At 45.9% G+C, this 18,328-nt stretch overlaps 1 protein-coding gene across 11 annotated transcripts in view; it reads right to left on the reverse strand.

The window, feature by feature from the left end:
* WDFY4 (WDFY family member 4) overlaps positions 1-15,697 on the reverse strand; it is a 291,091-nt gene extending 275,394 nt beyond the window's left edge. For 6 of the 11 annotated variants that reach the window (XM_025880584.2, XM_025880579.2, XM_025880582.2 and 3 more), the window contains exon 1: positions 15,557-15,696. The gene's annotated coding sequence lies outside the window, so the exon portion shown is untranslated. Of the gene's footprint in view, positions 1-14,337; positions 14,389-15,012; positions 15,306-15,556 lie in introns of those variants that run through there. The other 5 variants (XM_073904513.1, XM_025880577.2, XM_025880576.2 and 2 more) reach the window with 5 other exon arrangements.
* Positions 15,698-18,328: the final 2,631 nt, after the last annotated feature.

Below are 18,328 nucleotides of genomic sequence, written 5' to 3' on the forward strand. Positions count from 1 at the left end.
CAGGAGCAAAGCTTAAACTGTTTTCCAAGATTGATATGAGGCAACCATTGACCAACTGCCTGTCATTTAAGAAAATTCTAACATTATAACCACTTGCTGTGAAAAATAAAGTCACTGCTTTCTCACTATCTAAGCTTGCTTTATAACCATATACCCCTGAGCCTCATTCTATGTTTTGGGTTGAGTGTTCCCACTTTGCAAACTGTCTTCTTTGGTGTGTGCACAATCAATTTTCACTAATTACTATTTCAGTGATGCACTGGTTTTACTTTGGCTGTTTCTGAGCTTTTGATACCAGCTTGCCTATACCAAGAAAAATGGCTGTTGGTATTCCAGCTTTTATCTATGACTATGTTGTTTAATAAAAAACATCCTCCTGATATTGTTGAAGTAAACTTTGAATTTATACTTTTGCTTTTGATGGTTGGTTGGCTGGGGCTTGGTGGGAGTTTTGTTTCTTCTGTTGGGGTGACCCTCAGGAGCAGGTGGTGGGATGCCTCTTCCCTGACCTGGACCAGGCTCCTGTCTGGTTTTGTTGGTTTATTATTCACTTATTCCTCGGCCCTCCATTCCCCACTTGAATTCCCTTCTTCCCCACCCTGCCACCCTGCCCCACCCCAACATGGGTCCTTCTCTAACATGGCACAGGTGACATGCTTTCTGAATACAGGCAGTATGAGTTCCCCGAATGACCTTCTGCATCTTTTTTGCAGCTCACTTTTTCGCTCAGTGTATGCCTTCAGACCTACCCATGTGGCTCTGTGTTTGTCAGCTTCGTTTCTTCTAACTGCTGCCCCATGTTACAAAGTGGGCATCACATACCTATCTGACTTGTTCACTCCGCAGTCATGGCCAGATTGCCCATGACTTCCCGTACTGCACTCAATTTTGTTCTGGACATTCCCATGCAGGTCCCTTCATGGGGCTGTGTGTGACTGGCTCCAGGTATGAACTTGGGAGCAGGAGGGCTGAGTCAAGGTTATACACCTGCTTACTTTAACAGAGTACCACCAACAAAGATGCTTCCAGAAAGCTGGCACCAGACCACGCTTTGCCCACAGGCTCCATCTCACCAATTACCCGGCTCTCTAATGTCTGCCAATCCGATTGAAGTAAAGTGATCCCTCATTGTCATTTTAATTTACATTTCTCTCTAATGAGCCCGAGCATCACAGATGCCTCTTAGCTATTTGCAGTTCCTTTTCTGCGAACTGACTATTCATAACCTTTGCTTATTTTTCCTTGCCTGTCTTTTTCTTATTGTTTTGAGGAAGGATATTCTAGAAACTTGTCCCTCGTTGGTTTTAAAAATCACAAATATCTTCTCTCAACCCATTTTTCTTACAAATTAGTTCATAACTTTTTTGTCACAAAAACATATCATGAATATTTTCCATGTTGTTAAAGACCCTCTACATCTTCATTTTGAATGGCTGATGGTGACCATAAGAGTCATGTTGATCCTTCATTTAATTAATCTCCTGTAGGCATTTAAGTAGTTTCAAATTATTCACTGCTATAAATAATACTATAACAATAGGCTTTGTGTCCAAGTCTTTGCATATATCCGTGATTAAATAATAGATTGTAATGCCTTCTTAAATTCCTACAATGGAAATAGCCAGATCTTGGCATGTATTTTTCTTTAAACACTGCATCAATGTATAGTCCTCTGACCAAGAACACACAAGAGTTCACACTTCCTTACTTATCATTTTTTAATTCTTGCTTACTTGGTAGGTTACAAAGCAATGGCATCTCTGCTGTATCCCGCCATGTATCTTGCTGTACTGTGTTTCTGTCTGTCTGCAGCTCAGTCTCCTTCAGGGGTCCCTCCAGTGGCTTTTTGGAGTCAGATGGCAAGTGTTCTCATTTCATGAGCTCCCTGTAGGAGACCTCAGCTACTCCCCTGAGAGCCACACATCCACTGAATGTTAGCTCCATGAAGGAAGGCACTGCACCTATGTCAGTGGTTAGCACTGCATAGATGCTCAACAAAATGTTACTGTAAAAATGTATGAATGAATGGACAAACTTATATACTGATGGCACCCAGACCTCTCTCTGTAGTCCAGACCCCTCTTCTAAACAAGTTCTCTTTTCTCACTTTAAGATCTCTACTTGGATTTCCCCCAGACTCTGACAATCTCTATGTCCCAACCAAACCACCATCTCCATCATCAACAGAACCAGTCCCAGGTCCAACAGAGACATCCCAATGCACAGGATGGCCATTAGGGCCAAGCTAAGTGTTGCCTCCAGCACAAAAAAAGTCATTTTGTAACCACACCTTCAGGCGCTACTAATAGATCCATTCAATAACACCCCTCTGCGGGCTTGCCGCCATGCCATATTTTCAGACCAAGCAGGTGAGGAGATAAGGTGAAAATATGGTCCTGGGAAAAGTGGCTGGATATCCAGGGGAGATATCAGAAACCACTTCAGATTTCCTCTGAAATTAAGAAGCTGTATTTACTGAAGTGAAATGTTTGAATCACATTCTCTTGAATAGAGATGTTTTCAAAATAAGAATTTCTAACAAAAGGGGATCCGTGAAATCCCAGGGAGAAGTTGTCTACCTCAATTGTTAGGCTGTGGCCAACCCCCCTCCTGGTTCTGCCCATCACCCGAGACCTACTTTATTTGTAAGAGGAAGGTAACTGGGAGTAACTAACCTCTCAGGGCTATGTGACAAATGGCAAGAAGAAATCATTCTAATCCACTTCATTATCAAAAGTGCCTTCTTACCTCTGTAAGAAGGTGCTAACACTTCCGTATCCTGGGCAAAATGGAATAAGTTGGGGGTAGGGTCACTGGGGTAGGGGTGAGGGTTTAGAGTGAGGCAAATAAGACACTCACCTCAGGCACAAGATGAGAGGGGACCCAAAAAATCTCAGTAGCCAAGATAAATAACGTTTTAATGCAGTATCTTTAAAAATCAAAATTAATGCCAAAAAAATCCATGATGAGCAAACATCAAAATTTCAAAAAGAGACAGACTCTCACCCAGCAGATGCCTGACCCCACCCACTGGCCTCACTTGATAAGAATGGGAGCTGAGGGCATTCTGTCACAAAAATCAACAAGTTGAACAAACACCACTCCAAGACTTCCATAGATTCTACTCTAATACACACAGCATAGCAGCCACGAGCAGAGACTCTGGAAGCAGATCTCTCCAGTTTCAATCAATGGGCTTAGACCAAGTGGAGGAAACATATCATGCCTGTGTCCTCATTTATAAAATGGGACAATAACAGGACCCCTCACCCGGTGCCGGGATTAAGTTAGTGCTTGGCACATGTCATCATTAGGATGGGGGGATAGACGATCATTTATTGGTGCTTCTATAAATGCCGGCACCACTTCACGTAATCTTCCTACCTTCCAGCAATGTCAAAGTTATCAGCCTCGGTCTGCAGCTGGTACCAAGGCTCGGAGCAAGGAAGTGACCTACCCAGGGCCCCTTTGTCAGTCAGCAGCCAAAGCAGAGTCCATCCTAGGTCTGCAGACAACAATGCACACACTGGAGGCTAAGCTCAAGCAAGGGCTGGTTTGGGGCCCTGGGTAGACAGAAGGGCTTGGACACCTGCTTGGCAGGCAACCCAGGCTGAGGGAAGGCGTGCCTCCCTATAAAGATTTCTTGAAGAGATGGAAATTTGCAGGGCAGAGCAGGGCCGGGGTGGGGATGGGGTGAGGTAAAGGGAAAGATGGCTTTGGCAGAACCAGAGGACTAGAAGCGGTGGGGAGTCCCAGGGGTCTCCAGGTCGCATCTCTGCCAGTGAGCTGTTTCCCAGTCAGGCTCAGGGCATGTGACACACAGCACCGTTTAGTCATGGTGCCTCACTCGCCCAACCAGGCAGGCTAGAGGCCTTGCTTTCCTGTAGCATGCATGAGGCAGCAAGAGAGAGGCACTAGGCAGGAAGCTGCCCACTCATGCAGCCCCCAAGCACAGGGGAGCCTCAGGGCTGGGAGGGGGGGGTCCCAGGGCAGGGGTCCAGTCCCAGCTGGGATGCTGTGGTGCCTTCACCAAGTGATTTCCCCTCTCTGACACTAGCTTTCTCCTCATTGAAATAGCCTTGGTAATCTCAGTTCTGCCCTCTGGCCTTTATGCATTGACCACAGAAGAGACATGAGGCAGTGAGTCATTGCAGACTGGCTGGAGAGGCGCCTGAGGGGGCTGATGGCCTGTGGCTGTGTGTGGTGGGCCAGTGCAGAAGAGGGGTTCCTTGTCTGTGCATATATGCAGGGAACCAGAGGAGGAGGCTACAGTGACCGTACCGGGAGCGATTCCCAGGGAGTAGCCACGTGTGCCCCCAGAGATAGGGATCACTGCCCGTCTGCACTCCCACCCCACTTACCCTGCATAAATCCACAGCATCATTAGAACTCTGCTTAGGGACGTGTCAGAGGCAGAGGGCCCGGGGCATCCGGCTTGTAGCTGCGCACTGGAGGAGAACATCTGGAGCCTGGAGAATCAGCTGGGTTGCTGATGTTTGGGCTGCTAAACCAGCGTTCTATTGACTGTTTCCTCCCTGACTTTCTGAGAAGTGACTTGCCAACAGGTGAAATCTCCAGATATAAGATGTGATTTAGCAGCCCCCTTGGAGCTAAGGTGCCAGGAAGCCATTCTGGGGAAATGGAGCAGGAAGATGTGTGGAGCCACTCTTTAACACGGCAGGTCACAGGGAAGCCTGGGACTCAGTGTCTTCTGTGGAGAAGCTCAGACCTTGTGACAAAGAGCTGCTATGATATGATTTGAGGTAGAATTCCTCCCCTTGTTTCTCATCAGCATACGTGACTCTTCCTGCCTGTGGGTCGTACACCCCGGGGTACAGAGGCATACCTGTTTACCATCTACATCACAACAAGCAATAGCCCCCAGGCCCCGGATCTGGGGGAGCCTCTAAACCAGACGATACAGAACAGAACAGCAACTTCCCATGCATGGCTATAAATGATCTGTTTTCCTTTCCACTCGTTCCTCGCTGCATGTCAGCAGATCCAAACTCTCTTGCTCCTGTGTCAGCAAAGACCTGGCCTTGACCTAGAGCTCTCAGAAAAAAAATAACAAAGCCAATCTTTGTTATTTTTAAACACACGGGCAAGGTGGGACTAGGCCTTGCTGCCTCTTCCCCACCATTTCCTGCTAACAGGAGAGCTTACAAGTTAAAAGTAAATTGAAAAGGAGCTTTTGTACGAGAAGTTACAGTAATACGGACGCTCTGTTCCCTCCACATCCTACTGTAGTTAATCAGAAGCACTGAGGCAGACACTTGGTGGACTGTAGATTAAGACACTGAGATACCTATTAGAATGTCTCTAAAAAACAAACACAAATTGTTAAGTGTTGGCAAGGATGCATAGACACCAAAACTCGCACCGTGGCTGATGCGAAGGCAAATAGTACAGCCACTTTGGAAAGCAGCTTGGCAGTTTTTTGAGAAAGTTAAACACATACCTACCCAGCAGTTATGCTCCTGGGTGTTTACCCTAGAGAAATAAAAACTTACATTCATACAAAACCTACACATGAATGTTTATAGTAGGTCTATTCATAGCTGCCCAAACCTGGAAACAACCTAAATGTCCCTCAGGGGGTGAAGGAATATACAAACTCAGGTATATCCGTACAATGGGATGTTCCTCCACAGTAAAAAGGAACACACTACCGATCCACGTGACAACCTGGTGGACCTCAAAGGTCTTAGACCGTGTGACAGGAGCCAGTCTCAGAGGCTACATACAGTGTTATCCCATTTCCATGACATTCTGGAAAAGGCAAAATTCCCGGAACAGAAACTCCATCAGTGGCACGAGCACCCATGAGGCGTGAACGTGGGCAGTAGATAGAGATGTCACCATCCCTTTGCTTCTGCCTCTGCTGGAGGTTCCCCGAGAGCCTTGACATCGAGTCACAGCGCAAGGACCCCAGCCACCTGCGTGCTGCCTGCCCCAAGCCCTCTTCAGTTAGCAAGTGTGCCCACCTTCTCCATCAGCCAAGGGCTGAGAGCTCCCGCCGGCGGAGAACCGTGGAGCCCAGGGGCCTACATCCTGCCTCAAATGACTCGGTTATTTCCAGAAGTTGAGGACTCCCCCATGAAGACTAAAATGGGGACTCCGATTGACAGGAACTGGGCAGCCTGCACCTGCCACGGCCTTCATAACTTCCTTTTTCTGATTCCAGTCCCAGTTAGCACACACCTCTGCAGTTTGTGCAACAGCAACAGAATGTAGGAACTCCCTGTGTCCTGCAGGAAGCTCCCTGGTTTTGTATCTCGGTATGTGCACTGACTTCCACATTGCCCGAAATAGCCGGGGAGCAGTTCCCCTGGCCAGACCCTCCAAGCTTAGCTGCAACCGAGCTGTCACCGTCTGCACAAAAGATATGGGCTAGCCGCAGCCCACGGAACAAGAAGCCCAGCCCCCCTAATAGGGCAGCTGGTCCATTGTAGGAGCTAGTTGGTGGCTTGCTCTCCACCGGAACCTAAGGAAGTGCTGCTCAAGGACACCTGGCCATCACTGGATGAGCATCTACTGGCAGAGCTGTCCGTGTTCTCTAATCTTAGAAAACTTGTAAGGTAGATATAATTATTCCCATGACACAGAGGGGGAAAGCAAGACTCAGAGAAACTGACATTCAGAGAAAATTGGTAACTTATCTGAGCTCAAACTCCTAATAAGCATCAGAATCAAGGACAAACCCAGACCTCTCTGGCTCCGAAGCCCTTCACGCCCGTCCACCAGTCCAGGGTGGCACAACACAACAGAGGTAAGAATATATCTTGAGGTCACCTTGGGCTCTAGCTGGAAACTCTTACTGCTAGCAACCCTGCGAGGGTTCCCTGGCTGGACGTGCAAAGGTGCTGCTGATCCCTGGCCGAAGGAGGTCTGGTGCCCGGTCTGCCGTGTGGTCCCAGCTCACACTGCAGGCCAGCTGGCCCAGAACCAGAGGATCTCACCATCCCCACAGGCAAGAGCTGATCTCCGAGAACCACAGAGGCCCACAGTTCCTGAGCCCGGGCCCGAGGTGGGCACCCTCCGGCCGGCCCCTCCTGAGCTGCCAGCAGCAGCACACCCAGCATTAATACTCAGCCTCCAGAACAAGCCACCGGAACTGTGGCACTATACAGCTTTCTCTGTGTGGCGGGTCGTTTGATTATTAAACATGGAAGGAATGGAACTGCCCCTGGTCCACACCCTCGACTTGAAAGCTCACACTCAGGGGTGCAGGTGACTCACTTCCCCACCTGTAACACGAAGCACCTGGAATAATGCTCTGTAAGGGTCTGTCTGCCAATGAAGTTTTACTTTTCCCAAATTAGCTTCATGTTCAGAGCCTTTACATTCCTCCTCTGACACTTGGATATGTGTTTAACCCAAAAGAGTGTCCTATAAGCTAGTGAGTTCCTGGATGTGTCCAGGAATATTTTCTTACTCAGACCTAATTCTTCTACGTGCACAGGAAATGCGAGAATGGCCCTGAGGAGGATCAAAAGGAGTTAAGGAACCTCAAAATAGTACACGAATGGATGAGATAGATTGCCTGCCCTCTGCGGGGCATCTCCTGGCAGCCCAGGGTGAGCCCACTGTTGCTTCATCTCTTCCCCAGCCTTGCCCTGGCAGGCCTCTCTGCCTCCAGTCTCCCCACTGTCTCCCACTCATCCCACAGCGGCAGACTGAGGAGCACAGCTCCATCACGTCACTCCCTTGTTCTATTATCCTCAATGGCTCCCCATGTTTCCAAGGAACACTGTCAAGCTCTTGGCCCTCAATGACGTGGCCCAACCTCCTCCCTTGCCTCACTTCCCTCTGCACCTCCAATGGGGTCTGGCCAAATGAACTGTTTACTCATAATCTGATCCTTTGGCCTTTACTCAGGATTCTCTCCCTGGGATGCCCCTCCTTTAGCTCCACATAACCCAGTCTTGTCACCTTCCAAACACAGCTCCTGGCTGCCTCTTTGGCCAGGCATCCCTGATGCCCCAACCGAGAAACAACCCTCTTCTTTCCAACTTCCAAACTCCCAGCACCACTGAGCTGTCCTGTGATTAGAAAGTAGTCACTACCTGTGATTCAACAGTCTTGCACAATTCACAGCGCTCACCGTAGCACATACCCTCCCCAGTGTCTATCACCCAGCCACCCCATCCCTCCCACCCCCGACCAAGAATGAAGGGGAGTAAGTCAGAGGGGGAGACGAACCAGGAGAGACAATGGACTCCGAAAAACAAACTGAGGTTTCTAGAGGGGAGAGGGGTGGGGGATGGGTTAGCCTGGTGATGGGTATTAAAGAGGGCACATTCTGGATGGAGCACTGGGTGTTATGAACAAACAATGAATCATGGAACACTACACCAAAACAAATGATGTAATATATGGTGATTAACATAACAATAAAAAATTTAAAAAGAAAAAGAAAAAGAAAGTAGTCACTACCAGCACATAATGAAGCAGGAGAGCGAGGTTCTTGTCTCACAGAGTTGAAGAACGAATCTCGCGAACAAAAGAGAGTGAGCAAAGCGATAGAATTTTATTAAGCAAGGAAACAGCAAAATCTCTCAGGAGTGAGAGGGATCCCAAACAAGTTGCCCCTGAGGGCTTTTACGGTTGGTCTTTTATTGAAAACTGACCGGGGAACTTAAATCTTTTTAACGTCTCTACCACTGATAGCACCATTGAGTAAGGACTGGTGATAACATCTTTAATGGCTTACTTCTTCTTTAGGGTCTGGTCATTTCTTGCGGTCACAATGTGAATACCAGAAAAGACCCCACATCTGACGCCCAGGGCAGGGTGGTCTGGTTTGTTCTCTTATCTCTGGTTTTGTTAGGTCTCAGCATTTCTGGGATTTGGGGTGAGCCTGACCAGGTCGTCCCCTATCTCTCCCTCCCTCCCTCGGCCCCCTCCCCCCCTTCCTCAATGACAGCACTTCCCAGTCTTCAATCCTACATCCACACTACAAGATCTCGCTTAGTAATTACACCCAGGTGTTCAGGGTTATGATCACCTCCAGGGGCAGGTGAAAGGGGGAGCCTGGTTGTGAAAGGCTTGTGCCCCGACACCGTGTGGGGAGTCAAGCAGAATAAAAGTGAGTCCCAAATTTATCAATACGTACCGCCTATAATAACTGGAGCACCCAACACTTTCTTCCTTGTGTGATCATTATTCATGAATACAATTTCTCTTTCTCTTTCCTACATTTCCTCAACTCCAAGTTTCTATCAATGATAAAATGACACAATTATTTAATTGTGTGGGGGGAGGGCATCATCACATTAAATACACATGTCAAAATTGAGACTATTCAGACACTTAAATTGTGTGAGGGAAGAAGTATTTCTTGGAACCAAGGTAATGTTTTAGATGGGAGATTCTGAGAGAGATCCCTTCTGCAAAGGGAAGCAGTGGAATCACTCTGGGGGGGTACCTTCCCCCCATTAATTTACATAATTAAATGTTTCCTGGAGGCAGGTATGTGAGAGCTTGTTTGGAGGTTCTAGCAGGGGAGCGCAGCTACTCGTATACCCTTGACCGAAGAACGGTCCTCCTCTATCGGGGAAGGTCGTCCTCTGCGACCGAGCGCGCAGCTTCCGGAGGGACGCGCATGGAGTGGTGAGGGAGGAAGGGGACACCCGCCTAGCCAGCCAGATCAGTCGAATCAACCCTGGCGATCAATGGGGTGACAGATGTCGCAGTCAGATCGCCCTCACACTAAAAGTTACAAGGCTCTGTGTTCTGACTGCAGAGTACTGCCCCTGCTTTGTTTGTTTTTTTCCCCTTTTAAATATATGGACTTTTGCCCATCCTGATTGGATCCTCCTGGCAGCAGTCCCTTCCCTCCCTGCACCCCCAACCCCGTCCCTCACCCCTGCAGCTGCTGCACATGCGCTGGATGCACTACAGAGGTGAGAGCCTCACGCACCTAGGAAGGAGGTGGACGACCCCCCGCAACCACTCCAGCAGAGCGGTGCTCTGCATGCTCTGGGCAGAAACACAGGAAGAGCAGCAGGGTCGTTGGGCCCTGGTTTAGTCCGTCCGTCTCCCAGCTAGCCGCCCCTCACTCCTCCATCTGGTTCCCACCCAAAGAGTGGGAGGAGGAAGGCTGTGGGCTCACTATAGCATGCTTCGACCTTACTAACTCCTGATATGCTCTGACCAGCCTCCCTAACAGTTTCTTCATGTGTGCATCTTTATTCATCTATGCTTATATATCTCTTTATATTTTGTGCCTATCCTTTAAAAAGCCATATTGGAGTGCTACTTGGGCGATATTGTTATTACTACTGTTATTATTAATATCATGTTAAAAACACAAAAAGTAACAGCTATTTCCCTTTTTTCTGCATACTACTTTTCCCGTTGAAGCATATTTGACTTATAACTGATGTATGAACTGTTTCATTGTATCAGTCGTCCATCATCATATCATAAACATAGGCTGTGTTGCCTTTTCCCTTAAATTATCAGGTTTAATGACCAACAAGTGTGCTCTTGGTCAGTTGCCTATAATTGACTCTCTCACTCGCTAGTCACGGGATGCGTGGGATGTCTCTGCTGCTGTTATGGGCAATGCTGGGATGAAAAGAATCCCCACACAACATTTTTGTGAATTATCTGCAAAGATGAATTTTCAAAAAAAGGATGAACCATCTGCTAAAGGGGAAGAGCAGTTTTCACACTTCTGCCAAACCTTGACTATTCCTTTCCAGAAGTGTTTCCTCAAATCACAGTGGTGGTGGCACCTAATTCAAAGTGCACAGGCTTTAAGTTCAAATCCCAGCTGAATCACTTACTGTCTGAGGATGAAGGACCTTACTTCTCTGAGCCTCCATTTCCTCATCTGTAAAATGGGAGTAACGAAACTGAGCTCCTCGCGGGGATTAAATAAGATGGCAAATACCAGGGCCCTACCCAGTGTCTGCTTTATTTTAAGTACTAAATCCATTCCTCTTACCCTCCCTCCATACTTTCTTTCTCCCTGGAATTATTTGGGACAAGTGGCTTTTCACTTCTCCGGCTTCGCATCCTTCTTGAGCTGTGTTTCCCACAAAAGCCTCTGGCCATGGAACATGAAGTACCTCTGAAGGGTACTGCCCAGAAGGAATACAAAGCCAGCCACAAATTCAGGCCACATGCGTAACTTAAAATTGTTTTGGTAACCACATTTAAAAAGTAAAAGTAAGGAGCCGAAATTAATTAAGCCATTTATTCAAATATATTTTTAAAATATATTTTATTTAACCCAGTGTATCCAAAATATTATCATTTCAATATGCAATCAATATTCTTAAGTATCAATTAGTTCACATTTCTTTTTCTTGTTGTCTGTAACATCTTTGATATCTGATGTGCATTTTACACTTACAGCACATCTCAGTTTAGACTGGCTGTATTTCAGGTGTGGTTCGAGGTTTCTGTGTTAGTACAGGTCTAGACTCTGAGATGTAGCTTCTAACAGGTGTGCAGATGCTTCAAATGGGGCCATCAACCAAGGGCTTATGAGTGTTGCCTGGAAACATCATTTCAGGTGCAAAATGCCCATGTATTTTGACGGTTTGCATAACAAATGGAAATAAATGCAAGTCCCCACTTGGCAATAAATAAATAAATATAAATAAAAAAATCTTAAAAAGCTCTATAGTGTGGCTCAAGAACTCTAAGGAGCTCATCTTCCTTCTTTCCCTGCTGCATAAGATATCCCCCCTCTACCCTCCAGGTGACCAGGCTGTCTTACTTTTCTCCCACGAGGGTCACACGGGGACAGGGCGTGCCGAGACTTCATTTCTACGCTTGGTGTCTAATATACATCTCTACCTTTATCTGTTCAAACCTACATTCTGGAATAACCACCACTTTGTAAATATATTCCTTCTGCCCCTTGACCTAGCTCAAAATGTGACAATTCCATTCTTCCTGCTGCTCTGGAGTCATTTTCAACTTCCCTCTCCCACATACTACACTAAAACATCAACAAATTTCACACTCAGAAGGTATCTAGAACCTCAGCACCCTGACACTTCTTTTTTTTTTGAAAGATTTATTTATTTATTTGAGAGAGAGAATGAGAGAGAGAGAGTACATGAGAGGGGGGAAGGTCAGAGGGAGAAGCAGACTCCCCACTGAGCGGGGAGCCCGATGCGGGACTCGATCCTGGGACTCCAGGATCATGATCTGAGCCAAAGGCAGCTGCTTAACCAACTGAGCCACCCAGGCGCCCCTTATTATCTCTACTATCACTTTGGAATGAGCCATCAATACCTCTAGCCTGAATTAGTACAACATCCTTTTAACTGATAGTCTTGCTTCTTCCTTTGCTACCCATAGAACAGCTAAAATGATTCTTCTTTAAAATGCAAGCATACATCAGCAAGTCAGAAATACATATTTTAGTGACAGTTAAAATGGTATAAAAATATACACCACTTAGGAATAACTCTAAACAAAATATGCACTATTTTATAGGGAAAATTATAAAATGTTATTTAAATATTTTAAAGAACGTCTAAATAAATGAGGATATAAACCATGTTCATGAATTGGAGGAGTCATTTTCATAAAGACAGTGTATCTCTCCTAATTGCACTTTCAATCAAACCTGAACATAGCTTTTTTGTAGAGTCTGATAAACTCTTTCTAAAATTCATATGAAGGAAGAACGTACCAAGAATGTCAAGACAGAACGGAAGAAGAAAAAAATAGATTCTTTTCAGATATCAAAATTTGTTATAAGCCTAGAATAAATCATTATATAGTACTGTCAAAAGGATAAACCAGTGGACAGAATAGAGAGCCCAGAAACAGACCTTCATATACATGACAACTTGATTTACAACTGAGCTAGTATAGATCAGTGGCTGAAGAATGGCCTTTTTATTTTTTTTTATTTTTATTTATTTATTTATTTATTTATTTTTAAGAGAGAGAGTGAGCACAAGTGGAGAGAGGGGGAGAGGGGGAAGCAGACTCCCTGCCGAACAGGGAGGCTGATGCAGGACTCGATCCCAGGACCGTGGGATCATGACCTGAGCCAAAGGCAGATGCTTAACCGACTGAGCCCCCAGGTGCCCAAGAATGGCCTTTTTAATTAATAGAGCTAACACTCTTGGCTATCCATATGGGAAAAACAAAATAAAATAAAATATTACCCTTTATCTCATACCATACAGAAAAATCATTTTTAGATGGGACAAAATACTTAAATATAAGAGGCAAAATTATAAAAGAAAATAATAATGTAAGAGAATAATTTTATGACTTCATAGTGGAAAAGAATTTCTTAGATAACACACGTATATCACAAAAGAAGGTATGGATAAATGAAGCTCATTTGAGATTAAGAAATTAGATTAGCAGAACTTGCAAAGGATGTAATGAGACAAGGCATGAACAAGAGAAAAATATAATATACATATCTGACAAGGGATTAATATCCAAATATGTATTAAATTATAGAAAGTCAGTAGGGTAGAAAAGACAGATGATGCCAATGAGCAATGGACAAAAGATTTGAACAGGAAAAGTAATCCACAATAGCCAATAAGCATATAAAGAGATGCCCAACCTTAGTAATTCAGGAAATGCAAATTAAAAACCTAGGTAGATTGTCATTTTCACTAGATTGGCAAAAATTAAAACTCCAGCAATATCAAATGTTGGTGAGGATGTGGAGCAACAGAAACTTAAACGTATTGCTGATGGGTGGGTAAAATGTTACAATTGGTTTAGAAAGCAATTTGGTATCATCCAGCGGGGTGAAGATATGTAAACCTACCAATTCCACTTCCAGGGCATATACCTTAGGGAATTCTTGCACAAGTACCCTGGGATATATGCACAAGTGGAGTCCTAGCAATACGTTCTAGTGCTGGAGCACTTAACAGCTTATAAGAGAAAAACAAAAACCTAAAAAAATCCTAAGTGCCCACCAGAATTAACTTGGGGAAATATATTGAGATATATTTATATACAACAAGTAGTAAACATGAATGAATTAGAAGCACATGCAACAATATGAAGGAATTCCAGAACCATAATGTGGAGCAAATGAAGCAAGTCTTAAAGGATATTTAATGCCTATTTACAAAGTCCAAAAAACATGCAAAACTAAATAACACATATTTAGCAATTTAAATATATGATGCAAAACTATAAAGAAAAGCAAGGGATCAATAAGCCCCAAATTCTGGACAACCAAATTCTCTGACGGGAGAGGGAGAAGCTAAGCCTATGAAGGACCTCAAAGGTGCTGATGATTTAAAAAACAAAACGGAACACCTAGGTGATATTTCTTATACCCTATATGCTGTTTCTAAATTTTCTTTCCTACTTACTCACCGTTTAGAAGTTCCCTAAGTCTGGGGGAGTACAGCCCACGTCCTCACGCTGAACAGGAAGGCCCTCCCTCACCTGACCCCGTGACATCCCTCTCTGGCTGGGTTACCCAGGCTGCCCCTCACCACCTCTGCCCTGCTGGCCCCTACCAGGCCTCCTTGCACTGCACCTTGACATTCTCTATTCCCCTGCCCGAGAATGATTCTCAAAAATCACAGGGCTCAGACCCTCCCTTCCTTCACGGCTCCACCCAGAAGGCGCACACATTCCCGGCCTCCCGAACCCCTGCTCCCAACCGCCTGCTCCCCAGCCCACTGCACCAAGCAGCACTGGGCCCGTCCACTGGCCCCAAGGCCTTTAACAGTGCTGGCAGGAAGTGGCTCTCCATAAGTATTTCTCAAATAATTGAATGGATGTTTTTGCAGAATATCATGTCAACATCGAAATATCCTTGGAAAGAATAATACATAAAATCCCGAGTTGCTGGATTAGCTCCTCATCACTTGAGAGAAGTTGGGACAAAGGATTGGTTCAGTGTTCTATAAGGTATGATTTCAGAAGAGAAAAGCAAATTCTCTGTGAGCCATGTGGTCCTGCTTATTCGGATAACGCTGGCGTTTCTAGGGTTTGATGTGGTAATTCACGAGGAAAGGGAGGCCCGAAGAGGCACCTACTTACCAGACCCGCGGGAATGACCACTGGACCTGGACAAAGCTAGCTCTCTTGGTGAATGGGCTGGAGGGGCCCACGCTGTTCAACACCCCTCAGAGGCCTGTGTGGGGGCTGGGCAGAGGAGACTCACAGTGATCTTCCTCCCTCCATCCCTGGGATTTAGCACAGACAGGCCCACATCCAGCCTCTCCCGGGTGTGGCACGTCACCTTCCTTAGCAGAAGCGTGAGGAAGGGCTTGACCTGAGGGAGGAGGATGAGGAATGAAGCTGGAGTCCAGCCTGGCCCAGCAAACTCCAGCAGTGAGAGACACCCCAGCAGACCCACGCTTTTGAGTGGCCCCCACCACCTGCACCGCCCATCCGGCACACACTTCCTGCTCATCAGCCCACCTCCCCTCCCACATCCACAAGCCCAGATCAGGCACTGGTTGTCATGTGTGCTCCCATGCCCAGCTTTCCAGGAGGCGGCCAGTAGGCCCCTCCCTGACAGACAGGACCTCCATGCCCACCTCTGGCCCGGCATGGCCTGGCCGAGAACAAGGTGACCTACCCAGAGGTGTGGTGGTCAGGGCCTGCAGACGTCAGGTGGCATGGGTGCCCCCAGCCCCAGCCAAAGCCCCTCAGGCCTGGGGGAAGAGGATTCAGCCAGCATTGTTAGTCTCCAAAAACGTTTCACTATGAATCACTTGAGCTGCGTTTCTGCTCATTTCCTGGAGAAAGCAGAAGTGGAGAGTCAGCAAATGCCTGCTTCTGCCCATTACCCAGACATTAACAGAACTGCCTGAGTTCTGGTGGATGACTCGGGCCCTGTAGAAAGGCCCCTGAGGGCAGTATGCTCAGTGGTCAAGCAGTGCTGGCTGGGGCCAAGGACAAAGAGGAAAAGCTAGTGAATAGTGGACACACAATTTAGCCCTGTGCTGTCCAGCTGGACTTCCCCTTGAACCTCTGGTAAAACACAGACAATAGTGGTGCTTAGGTGAATTTAGTTAGAGATGCGTCTAAAGTGCATCCATGGACACTGCATGGGGTCATCAGCCTCCTCTCTCTCAGGCCCAGAGAGAGCTTTTCACTTGGATTCCTTCCTCCTGCATCCTCAGACTGCTGTTGTACTACTGACCAAAGGAGTCCTCCAGTGTTAGATGGCCAGCTGTGGGTAACATTGAAGTCATGATGAAATAAAAGTTTAAATACTAGTATGAGGTCCTCTGAAACTCAGCAACACAATGCTCTTTCCTTCAGGTATATTCACTTGAATCATTTTATATCACCTATCCACAACATCATCCCTGTAGCATCAGCCAGCATGTCCACCCAAACACAATACCTCCCTGTGCCACATGAGCAAAAGCGGTGGGTAGCATGAATGCCTGATCCTTACAAGCTAGCTCATCACCTGTTCCTAGTTCACAAGCAACTGACCATTCATAAGTAACTAGAAGTGAGGGGCAACATTCTTCCTTATGGGAGGCAAAAAGGCTCTGACATTGGTTCAAAAATGAAAACACAGTTATAACAAAACTCAACTCTTGCCAGTGTGAATTTGCCAGGAGACAGCAGCCAAAATGGGAGAACTGTCCAGTTTAAGCCCTAGGCCACATGCCCCTGCTGACCCCAAGCCCATTCCCCAGAGGGGGCAGAGGTACTGGCATGCTTACTTGAAGCTTTCATTTCATGGGTACAAAGGAAGCTACACTGGAAGCTGGAAACCCGGAAGCACAGGAGGGGCAACGTGGGGTCACCCTGAGACACACCACAGTGCATACAGCAGCACAAGAATCACCTTGTCAGGCAGGAATGGGCACCAATGTTTTTAAAGCAACTAATTAAAATCTCTGCTTATACTATTTCCAAGATCCATGATGCGGTATACTGTGCACCACTGTGGGGAAAGAAACGTTAATTTTCTGGGCAGCTGGGATAAGACCCTTCCCCAGGAAGGAGAGACCTTCTTTTGGTGACTGAAGAGGATAGGTTGTTAGAGGCTGGGCTCCTGGGTTGAAAATCTCAGTTGAAATTGTCACTACTGTACTAAAACAGTTAACATCTTTACGTTGTTTCTTCTTTGTGGGGTTGAACGACTGTGATGTCATAGGAACAAATCAAGTAATATTTGCAAGTGGGTTTTTAAACACTAGAAAGAGCTCTAAGAGTATGAGTTGTTATTACTGAGACACTTGGCCATGCTTGGACACTGAAGCAGCCAGGGAACTATGAACTGTTCATGTACATGTGTATTTTTATTGAAGGGAAATGTGAGATTCTGTGATTTTTTTCTAAAATGTCCAAAAATAGCAATTATACTTCTGCTTCCATTTATGACAATGTAACTGTTACAGAACATACCCTCCCACTGAAAGTAACTCTAAATATATAAGACAACTGTTTCCTGCATTGAGTAGCAAAGCAGAAGACAACAGTCCTTGGGGAAAAAAAACACAAAAGGTGAGCCCCACAGTTGCCCTGGCTTTCTGCCTATGGCTACTTCCTGACAAGGTGCAAGCATGCAGAGGCCCAGGGGCAATAATCGCCCTGAGCTAAAAATGTGTAAGACGGAAGGGGCTGGAATGTTCAGGGCAGAGTCCTGAGAAGAATCTGTTTTGTGGGAACTCATCATGTGTGTCCTTGGCCAAGGGTTGCCTGTGCATGTATGGGGTAAGATTTCAAAAGACCTAGATCACCTTCTCCAAGGCTGGGAACTGAATGGAGGTAGCAGAGATTGGGCAGCGTTAGGAAGGTTAGAGTTACATCCCTTTCAGATTGGAAAGACTTCACTGAGCATGTTGAGAATTTATCTTACAGTCCAGGAAGACCACACGAGAAGTAAGAACTGCACCCTAGAGCAGGAGCCAAGAACTAGGGACAAGTTCAAAACTGAAATAGAAAAGTCCTAACAAATAATGAAAGCAAACCAGGCAGAACCAAAAGGAGATTCCAGTAGTTAAACTGCCAACCAGAACAAAACTCATCATCTTTTAATGGAAGAAAACATAATGCAGCATCCCTTCAGTGTAACATCTACACTCTCTAGCATATGACTAAAATTAGTAGAAATCTGGAGAAATAGAAAAATGTGACCTATAACAAGAAAAATAACTGTCAATACAAACAGACCTCAAGATGAACCCAATGTTGGAAGTATCACCCAGGGACTTTTAAAGCAGCTATTAGAAATATATTCAAGGACTTAAAAAGAAAAGATAGTCATAATAATTGCAAGGCAGGAAATTTCAGCAAATAAATGGAAAACATAAGAAGATTGGAATGTAGAACATCCAATGGGAAAAAGACAGTCTCTTCCACAAATGGTGCTAGGAAAACTGGT

This window comes from Callorhinus ursinus, unplaced genomic scaffold (assembly GCF_003265705.2).
Source record: "Callorhinus ursinus isolate GAN/ISIS: 27379988/994484 unplaced genomic scaffold, GSC_fseal_2.0 scaffold20, whole genome shotgun sequence".
NCBI classification, from domain to species: domain Eukaryota; kingdom Metazoa; phylum Chordata; class Mammalia; order Carnivora; family Otariidae; genus Callorhinus; species Callorhinus ursinus.